We start from the raw sequence: 9,982 nt of genomic DNA, 5'->3' as shown, positions 1-9,982 counted from the left end.
CAGTACCCCCAAGTCACCCAGCCTGTAAACTGCAGATCTGAGGGCTGAATACATGGGTCTGGCTCTGGGGAACCTTGGGTAAACCCCCTGCTGTGCGGCCTTTAACTCTGAGAAAACCACTGAAGCACAGAGCAGATAGGGGTGCCGCAAATCCGACTGCCCCACGGGGGGCGTCCCAGTCCACTCCAGTAGCTGTAACAGGACCGCACAGACCCAGCCGCCTGAACACAGACATGTCCTCCCAGCTCCCTGGAAGGCCAAGATCAGGTGCCGGCAGCAGGATCCGGGTGAGGACCCTCTTCCTGGCTTGTAGAAGGGTGCCTTCTCTCTGCCCTCCCGCGGCGGGGAGGGGCATGGCAGGGGTGGGGGGAGAAGGCTCTCTTGTCTCCTCCTCTTCTTAGGAGGCACCAGCCCTAGAGCATCAGGGCCTCCCCCTTCTGACTTCACTGACCTCGATTACCTCGGAAAGGCCCTGTTCCAAGTAACAGGCACACTCGGACTTGGGGCTTCAACGTGTGGATTGGGGAGGGACACGGTTCAGTCCCTAGCAGGGTAAGTTTACTGTCTTCTGAAACCCCCACACTCCCACCTGCCCGCTCTGTCCAGCCTGGAGGCAGAGGCAGCTCAACGCTGGGAGGGGACACGGTGAATCAGCACCGTCGCTGGAGCCGGAGATGGGGGCGATCCCATATGGCAGCTGAAAGCCTGCACCGACTCTGCCTGTTCAATGGGCTGTCTTCCAGCAGCTGGTTCTCAGGTTCTTTCCTAACCCTCCGCATTTGCCCCAGAAGAGAAACTAAAGCCAAAGAAGCAATCTCCTCCAGCGGGTGGGTAGATGGGGACCCTGGAGGAGGCGCTTGGGTCAGGGCCCCTCTGCTGACGAGCCACGTACCCCTGGATGGGTCTTGTGTCCTGTGTGTGGCCCTGGATGTGGTCTTTCCATTCCTCAGTCCTCATGTGTGACCGGAACCGGCAGAGTGGGGCCTCCGAAGTTGGTTCCCGCTGGGCCTTGACTCCTACTACCGTTTGGTGACCAGACAGGCGTGGCCACGCCCCACCACAGGCACTGCCCCCCCTTCCCTGGGGTGGGACGCAGCACGGGAAAGGAATCAGGTCCCCAAATGGTACCAGGGTGTTTGAGATCAGCTGCAACGGCAAGGGCAAAAAACTGCCCATCCGCACGAAGGAGCAGGGGGTGGGGCGCAGTGGGACCGTGGGCGGAATTGCGTCTCCAAAAAGACATGCCCATGTTCTAAGCCCCAGTACCTGCACACGTGACTGCATCTGGAAAAAGGGTCTTTGTGGATGTAATTAAGTTAAAGACGTTGGGATGAAATCACCCCAAACCCGTTGACTGGCGTCCTTACGGAGACCAGAGGGAGATTTGGGACTACAAAGCAAAGGTCACGGCAACCCCCGGAAGTGAGGAAGGAGAGAGGCCTGGACGGATGTCCTTCGATGCCCCCAGGAGGGAGCAGCCCCACCCACACCTGGATTTCAGATTTCTGGCTTCCAGAACCAGAGAAGAAAGGCCGGTTGTTTCAGCCACCCGTCTGTGGACTTCGTCTGGCAGCCGCAGGAAGCCCGTGCGGGCTATGGCGAGGCCTGCCCGTGGGGCCCCTGGCCTAGAGGGGAGCTGGCCAAACGCGGGGCATGCCGGAGGGCGCCTCCCGCCCGGCGTCTCGGCAGCTCTCCTCTGGAAGCCAAGTCTGGGAGCTGGGAACTTGTTGCTGGACACGCGCTCTGCGGGGCAGCCCTTGCGTTTCTCAGGAACAACGTAGCGTGTGACCCCCTTGCCCCTCACCAAAACCGACGCTCCAGTCCTTGCGAGTGTGCGTTCCAAGATCTCCCGGCCCGCACCCCCAGTCCTCCCGGCTCCAGCTCACCCCAGGGCGGCCTACGAAGCCAGGCCCTCTCACAGAGCCGCCATCTTGCTGTGGCCGTGGCTCCTGCAGGACTGGACACAGCCCTCGGGGCGCCTGGGCCCAGCAAGGTGGGCGTCTTGGCGGGGGCACAGCAAAACCATCGTTCCGGGCGAGAGCGGATATGACAGAAGTTGCCATCGAAACAACTCAGCTTTTAGAAACCGCAAGAGAACTGTCCCTTTCAGTTCCCCAGATCTGCTGATTTCCTTTAAAGTCAGGTTTGGAAACCTGCCCTCTTGGTCCCCAAGGCCCTAGGCCCCCCCATCTGCTGGGAAGGGTGTTTCTCTGTCGACGTTGTCCCTGCTTCTGCTTCAACCTGCCAAAGCCAAAGACTAAGGGCGGTCGGCAGTACACCACCTGACAGCTCCGACACGGGCCCCTGGGCCACAATGGCCTCTAAGCGCTGGCCGGCCATGGAGGCAGCCCCAGTCCCTCCCAGGACGGAGTGGTCTCACCAGAGTGCACCGTCTCTGGAAGATGAGCTCGGCCTATGGACCCTGCGAACGGGAATATTCTCTGGGCTACGCGTTCACCTCCAACATGGGGAGCCGGTTTGCCCAGAGCTCTGAGATCCCACCTGGGGGGCTCCTGTTTGCATGAGCCTGGCCCCTCCTGCCCCTGACTGCTGCTTCCGTTCAGAGACAGACATCAAAGGTGGGACCCAATGATTTCACAAAACACTAACCACAACATCTGGAAGTTAAGATAGGAATCCCCACTTCCCAGTCCTCCTGGGAAGAGAAGAAGAATTATGTTTTCATCTTCCGCTGTGCGAGGCACTCTGGTTTGAAGGCCCCGCGAGTGCGGGCCAGTCTGCCACCTACTGTCCAAAGTCCCAGGAAGAAGTATCACAAACCCAGGGGGGCCCAGCCAGGAGCCAGAGTCCCCTGCCCACGACCAGCATGTATATGTGTGCGGCGAGCCGCGGTTTCCAGGGAGCCCTGTCATTGTTCACATACAGATGGCCCATCTCCTCCAGCAGAGTCGTGTCCCCCAAACAGATACTTTCAAGTCCTACCCCGGTCCCAGGAAAGGGGCCTCATTTGGAGATGGGGACCGTGCACGTGTGGCAGGCTAGGATGAGGGCACTGGGTGGGTTCTCGTCCCACGTGACCAGTGTCCTTAGAGGAAGAGGAGACACGGGAGACACACGGGGGAGGTGGCTGTGGGGCCAAGGAGGCAAAGACTGTAGGGTGCAGCCCCAGACCCGGGGACGCCAAGGGCTGCTAGCAACACTAGATGCTAGGAAGGCCAGGGGGTTCCCCTACAGGCTTCAGGGGGGGCGCAGCCCTGCAGGCACCTTGGTCATGGGCCTCTGGCCTGCAGAGCTGAGGCCACGTCCTGCTGTATCAGCCCCCGGGGTGTGGGCGTTGGTGGGGCGGCCCGGGACTGGGGCACCAGCCAACGCTGTTTGTTACCTGACGCATACTCCTTCCTCTCTCTGTCCTTTCCTGAACTAGGGGCCCACAGGGGGCCCCCACATACACCAAAGGCTCAGGCACCCGGGCCAGCATCCTCTCCTCATGCCCCCTGCTGCCACCATCCTGGGGACCGCAGGACCCACCCATCTAACGGGTCCCGGGCCCCTGAGCGCCCAATCTTCCATCCCAACCCCGCGGCAACCGGTCCCAAGACCGAGACTCAGGCTTGCCATCAGGCAGAGCGTTCTCTCTGTGGCGTCTGGCTTCCAGCACCCCACTCGTGGTCCACAGCGCCCAGATGTCCAGCTCTCGCTTTCCCCACCTGGACTCGCTCCCTCTGGGCCCCTGTGTGTCATCCCTTCAGCCACTGGGTCACAAGCTGGCCCCTGTGCACGGAGGGCCTTGAGAGACTGAGAGGGGCAGACGCTCCAGGTTGGCAGGTAGCGGGCCTCGTGTGCAAGTGAGCTGCTTTCCGAGGCTGGTCTTGGGCGTGCATGTTGAGGGGATCCCCCACCTGCCCACCAGAATCTTAAAGTTTACACAGAGGCCTCCATGGGGTTCCGGCCCTGGTATCGTCCACACTGTCTCAACACCGCACAGACATGGCTGCGTTCCTGCGAGCGGCTCCCACCGTAGGGACGGGGGGCAGAGCACGTCCCAGACAGGGCGGGGTGAGGGGCCGGCTCCAGGGGCAACCATGGTCACAACACCCCACCCCGGTGACCTGTGTCTGGCCCTCACAGTCTCACACGCCCCCTCTTCCACAGTGTGGCCCTCAGTGGTCAGCAAGAGGTGCCACGAGTATGGACGTGGCTCATTTGGTGGCTTTCTGGCTGCACTGGAGGCAGAGGCCACCGCAACAGTATAGACACAAGAGAACACACAGATGAAGACAATAATTCCCAAAATAAGTGACAACCTTTTTCCAGCAAGAGCCCCATCATCTGAACCATGCATTTCATAAGTGCCCCAGGCTGGAGGTCAGAGCTCTCAGGGCCTTCACCTGCGTCCTTGGTGTGACTTAATGAAGAGGACGCATTCTCAGGCTCTCAGGTATGAACACACAAACTGTCTGGATGCGGCCAGGGCCTCCCCGAGAGGCAGCAGTGAGGTTCAAGGCCTGCCATTCCAAGGACGGTTCTCCCGGGGCACTGCCACGTCCCGTGAACATGGGCTCTGCGGGTCTCACTCACTGCTTGCCAGTGGGTTTAGTCCAGGCCGGTCTGTGTGCTGTGGCATCCTCCAGGCCCACGGCGGGGACAGAGACGGTGGCCGAATGATCGTCCCACCCGCCTGGCCTCGCGGGGAGGGAGCTGCGGCTTCAGGGACTGGACCCGGTTGTGCACAGCACACAGCGGTGGGAAGGCCACACAGTGAGGCGTGAGGAGCTGGCCTGGGGTGGGCTGTGCCGGCCGGGACGCAGTGCACAGTCCACTCCAGCCACAGTGTGTTTCCTCAGGTCCAGCGTGTCGCCACATAATGGGACCCCAGGGAAAGCGGGTGGTGCCTCACCCCTCCAGCAGGCCCGTCGCACCCGCTGGCTCCCAGGTGTGATGGGGTTGGTGTTCTCAGCAGCGTGGCACTGATCGGGGGTGAGAGTCGGGGCAACGGCGCTTTCCCTCCGCTCCCACACCTTTATGGTCGGTTGGCCATGTGGGTGCCTCTGCAGGGGTCCCCAGTCTGGGCCGGGGGCAACGGACCACCTGGGTGATTACTGAAATGTGTTAAAACCTGGATGGTACGTCAGTGCACCCAGGAGGTGATGTTACTCGTAACTTAATCTGCGGGTTTGTTCTTCCACACCCTCCACCCCGTCCAGCACCCCCGCTGCTTGCAGGTTATAGGGGAGGGGGAGCCTCCGCATCACGGCCTGTGAAGTGGGAGAGGGTATCCATACGTGGTGCTCGCGTCTCTAATGGCGGCAGGCTGGCTCGCGTGGGGACCGGACAGCGTGGGTCAGGCCAGGTGCAGCGTCCGCACACACGGGGGCGTATTCGCAACCCTCGCTCAGAGGGAAGGGCCGATATAATCAAGGTGCCAGTCCTTACGAGCTGGGACTCCCGGGGATGGCCCCAGACGCCTCTGGCATTGCCTTGAGTATGGTCGCAAACACACAGGACAGGCTGTCACCGCGCTGACCAGGTCCCGTGCTTCAGGGGCCACCCAGCGTCCTTGGCAGCATGCCGTCCCACCTGGGGGGCACAGCGGCCCCTCTCTCTACACCCCAGTCTGCTGTGTCCGCTGCAGGGTCACTTGCTAGGGCTCCCCCCGAGCTGGGGCGTCATCTTCCTGCTTGCCAGCGGGTGTCAGTGCCTTAGGAGCCAGGATGTGGAAGACAGTGAGGACCCCTGGGGCTCTGGCTGTCACCCCAAACGTCTTGTCACATATCTTGACCCCAAAAAGGCATATTCACGGTCATCACCCCTCAGCTTCCCGTTGTCCGAGCTGCAGGGTCCATCCCTTTAGGACAGCCCAGCTGTCAGCACAAAGGGTTGACGGCAGGCGGTGAGGGATCCCCCCCCCCCCCCACCGCGGGCGGCTCTGGTTTGTCCCTGTTTCCGTCAGGTCAGACGGGGTCAGTGTTGGGCTGAGCAGTAAGGACAGTCCCTGTGCAGGGACTGCCTGGAACAGAACTGTCAGTACTGGAGGCGTCCTTGGCCGGACTTTTTCTCACTCCCCCCACCGGCTGCCAGAGCCACCCCGGGAACGGGGCGTGGGCATCTGGAAGAGCCGCGTGCTCCTGCGCAGGGCGGGTAGTGTCCGCATCTCTGGGGGCAGCGGGCTGGTGCCCAGGGCACTCCACCGCTGCAAATAGGCGTGCTGTGTGGCCCGCGTGGGGATCTGAGCCGCGGCAGAGGCTCCACCTGGAGGAGCGCCATGTGCGGGGCTTGGAGCTGGGGCTCTCTGGGGTATGTCCGATTCCTGCGTCTTGCAGAGCTAGGGATGCTCTGGCCCTCCGTGGCTGGTGTGCACACCGGCCCCCACGCTGGGCAGGCAGAGCCGCAGGAGGCCGGCCGCTCCGCATTGCTGGGCCGTGGTCTCAGGAAGCAAGGGGCCTTCCTTCCGCGGCTTCTCCTGGGCGCCGCAAGTCAGGGAGCTCGCCACACCCTCCTGAAACTCGAGTTTGCACCGAGGCCTTCCTGGGCTCTTTCGCCACACCTGGGACGGCCTGAGCGCCCCGCACTACCTCAAGTCTGCGTCCCTGGAGGCGGCTCCCGCCGTGGGAATGGGGGGCAGAGCGCACATCCCAACGACAGGGCGGGGGTGAGGGGCCAGCTCCAGAGGCAACCCGTGGTCACGTGCCCTCCACGACCTCCTCTGACACCTGCCCTCCTGGTCCCGCATCCCTGTCACACCCGCTGCCTGCTCCAGCCAGACCGGAAACCCGGGCTCAAGGACCACCGCGCTGACAGTGCTGGACCCCCTCCTCCATGGCCGGCAACGCCAGGCCCCGCCTGCTTTCTCCTGCAACGGGCTTCTGATTGGGACCCAGGGGTCTCCTGTCATCCGGCAGCCTAGCCTGTTCGCTCCCAAGTGGGGTGAAAGCCTGACCCCTTGCCGTTCTTGGCAAATACTCCATCATAGTATCTGCCCTCCCCTGTCTCCCTTATCCTGGACCGCGGCAACCCAGCGAAACCCCTAACCCCTGCTGTCTAGTCCAGTCCAGCCACTGGTCTCTCCTACTCCCAGTGGCTGCCACGTGGAAGGGCCCAGGGCAAAGCCCCCAAGGCCTCCCAGCTGTCCAGGGACCTCCGTGCCTGCACGTAATCAGCTCCCTTGCTCCTCCCAGCTGTTGTCAACCCATCCCCTTTATCCAAACTCCCACCTCCAGCTCCCCCTTCCCACTGGAGAAAACAGATGTCCCCAGAAAGTCGCAGTGCCCCTCCTGTCCCTGCCAAGACTCACCTCTCTCCACCTGGTCCCTGAGCAGAGAGTGTCCTCCCGCCCTCAGCTCACCCCCACCCGTGGGCCCCTGGTTCCCTCAGCCTGCGCTGTGATCGGGCCCTTGCCTATCTTCACCTGCCCGGCACGGTGCCCGGCACGGTGCTCGCCGCCCATCTCCACAGGCTGGGCCGTCAGGGGCACAAACACTGCTCAGAGCCGTTCAGACAGGTCCCCTCTATACGAATTAGCTCATGTAAACCTCATGACTGTGTGAGCCCGGTTCTTTCAGTCCTGCTTTCCAGACGAGAAAGGCAAGTGGGAAGGTTAAGTGATAGGTTCACAGTCACCCACAGGCAAGCGGGAAGGTTAAGTGATGGGTTCACGGTCAGCCACAGGTCTGTACAGACGGGTCAGAACTCAGATCCAGAGCAGGCTGAGCCCACGGGGGCTGGCCGTCCACCCCCGGAAACACCTGCCTGTGGGCAGCCTCATCCCTTGCACTTTGCTTCCCCTTCCCAAGCCCCACTCCCAGCGAGATGCCCCTGGAGGTCACTGTGTTCAGAGGATGGACTCCCGTCTGCCCCTCGCAGGCGCCACTGGCCCGGGAGCAGGCCATGGGGGCTAGAGCACAGCCTGGGAACCTCAGGAGGTCCTAGCTTTTGGTTGATGGGTGATCTTCGCAAAGTGACCACCTCTCTGGGACTGTTTTCTCCTCGGTAAAAGGGGGTAACACTGCCCCCAAAGCATGCGTGTTGGGAGCAAGGCAATATTTGCATAAATACCTGGCACTTAGGGCCAGCATAAATAAGGGGAACGGTTGACACTGACGTGCTCTGAATGTGGGCCAGGCAGGGTGCTAGACACGCTGCAGGCATCAACTCATTTCATCCTCCCAACAGCCCCTGGGAGTAGGAACTACCAGGATCCACGTTCAACGGAAAAGGAAAGTGGGGCACAGAGACTTCAGTGTGCCAGTCCTCGCGGACAGAGGCAGAGACGCCAGGACCCCAGCCCAGACAGACAGACGGGCTCCGAGCCCACGTGCCAGCTGCCAGCCTTGACGGGTCCCTGGCTCTGTTCTGACTCCCCTCCATACCGAGAGGGGACCCAAGAGAGGGGTCAGAAGACACCAGCCCAAGGGGCCTGATTTAGGCCCACCCCATGGGGACTGGGCAAAGCAGGCTCAGCCCCGGCTCTGGTTGCCAGAGAAGAGAGGCACTCCCCTGCCCTCCCCCAGGGACAGGGCCCAAACAGGGCTTCACGGGCCCCCGGAGTCAACAGAAGGCAGCAGCCTCTGTCCCACCCGACCTCAGCAGGCCAGAGGGGGTAGAAGCACTTTGTTACCCAAGTTTGCACACTCACTCAGCACGCTTTGAGACGTTCTTTTCCAGGAAGCAAAGTACCCAAACTCTTCCAGTTATGGACAGAGCAGTTAGTTAGCTAGACATGAGCTGGGGGGAGGTGGCAGTTAGCAGTGATTTCGTGGTTTCCCACCCCCAGGGGCCAGGAGCCCCAGAACAGCAGGTGCAGCGCCTGGGCTCTTCTTTCCAGCCTACAGTGACCTACAGCTTCATTACACTCTATTTACACTGCGGTTTCAGCCTCCTGCAGAGGGGAAGCCGGCCCTGGCAGCTCTGGCGGGAACTTTGTAGGGCCAAGAACTCCCCCTCCTGACCTGTAGGAGGAGTCCCTCAGATGACTGGAGACAACCTCAGCTGGAGGCTGCCCTGGCTAGGACCCATAAACTCTGCAAACATAAAAATCAAAAGACCACCCTCGCCCCGGGGCAGTTGCGGCCTCTGGGCCTGCCCGCTGCCCCAGCCTGAGAGTGTACTGTCCTTGATGGACAGCTCTGTGCCTGCTACCTTCCTCCCCTTGTCTTTATTCGAGTGCAGATCCTCATGTCGGTCTCTGGTGGGGGATCCCTAAACCGGAGCCCTCCCACCACACCAGGCATTCTCTCTCCGCATTCCGGGGCCCCCAGTTTCTGTGGAGGTTGACATCCAAGGGGAGCGGTCAGTGGTGTCAGGGATCTGCTGTGCTCAGGGTTGCAGCGCCCTCCTTAGGAGGAGGCCCTGGGGAACAGACAGTTGCCCACCCTTGAATGGTGGATCCCCTGTGAGGGCATTCACAGCTGCACAGACTGGGTGGAGGGATGGGAGGGACTTGGCTCAGGGGCAAAGCCAGCTGGCAGCCTTAGGCATGCCCCCAGGTCTCTCCAAAACCGTGGGGGCATGCACAGTAATATGTGGCCATCCCTGGGCGCTGGTGAAACTTCAAGAACTATGAAAGTGGCCATAAACCCCAAAGTGCAACCACACGCAAAGGGCCAGTGCACCGAGCTTTCCTGACAGGGCACGTGCACGCACACAGGGTGGATTATTAGATAAAATAACAAAAACAAAGCAGTGAGCGACTCGTGGAGAATGGCAATGTCCCCCGGGGAGGGCGGCCTTAAACGGGTGTTGCAGGATGGACACAGTAGGGGTGAGGCAAGGAGGCTTCTGGAGTTGGGGGGAGTAAGAGGGTGGCATGAGTCAGGGCAGCGGAAATCCCAAGTGGCCAACTGGGTGAGGATCTGGATGCAGTCTTTGGGTTCCTGCAAGAAGGTCGGTGATGAAGGCAGCCTGGGGCCTGTGGGGGCAAAGACCTCGAGCTGGGGCCCCTGACAGGGAGAGCAGAAGCCTAGGGTGGCCCCAGCTCCAGCCAAAGAGGTCACCGACAGGAAGAAGAGATGAAATCTAGGGTCCA

Source organism: Ursus americanus, chromosome 33 (genome assembly GCF_024610735.1).
Source record: "Ursus americanus isolate L20-20 chromosome 33, mUrsAme1.1.p, whole genome shotgun sequence".
Classification (NCBI taxonomy): Eukaryota; Metazoa; Chordata; class Mammalia; order Carnivora; family Ursidae; genus Ursus; species Ursus americanus.
The sequence above is the reverse complement of the archived record's forward strand: the minus strand, read 5'-3'. Positions refer to the sequence as shown.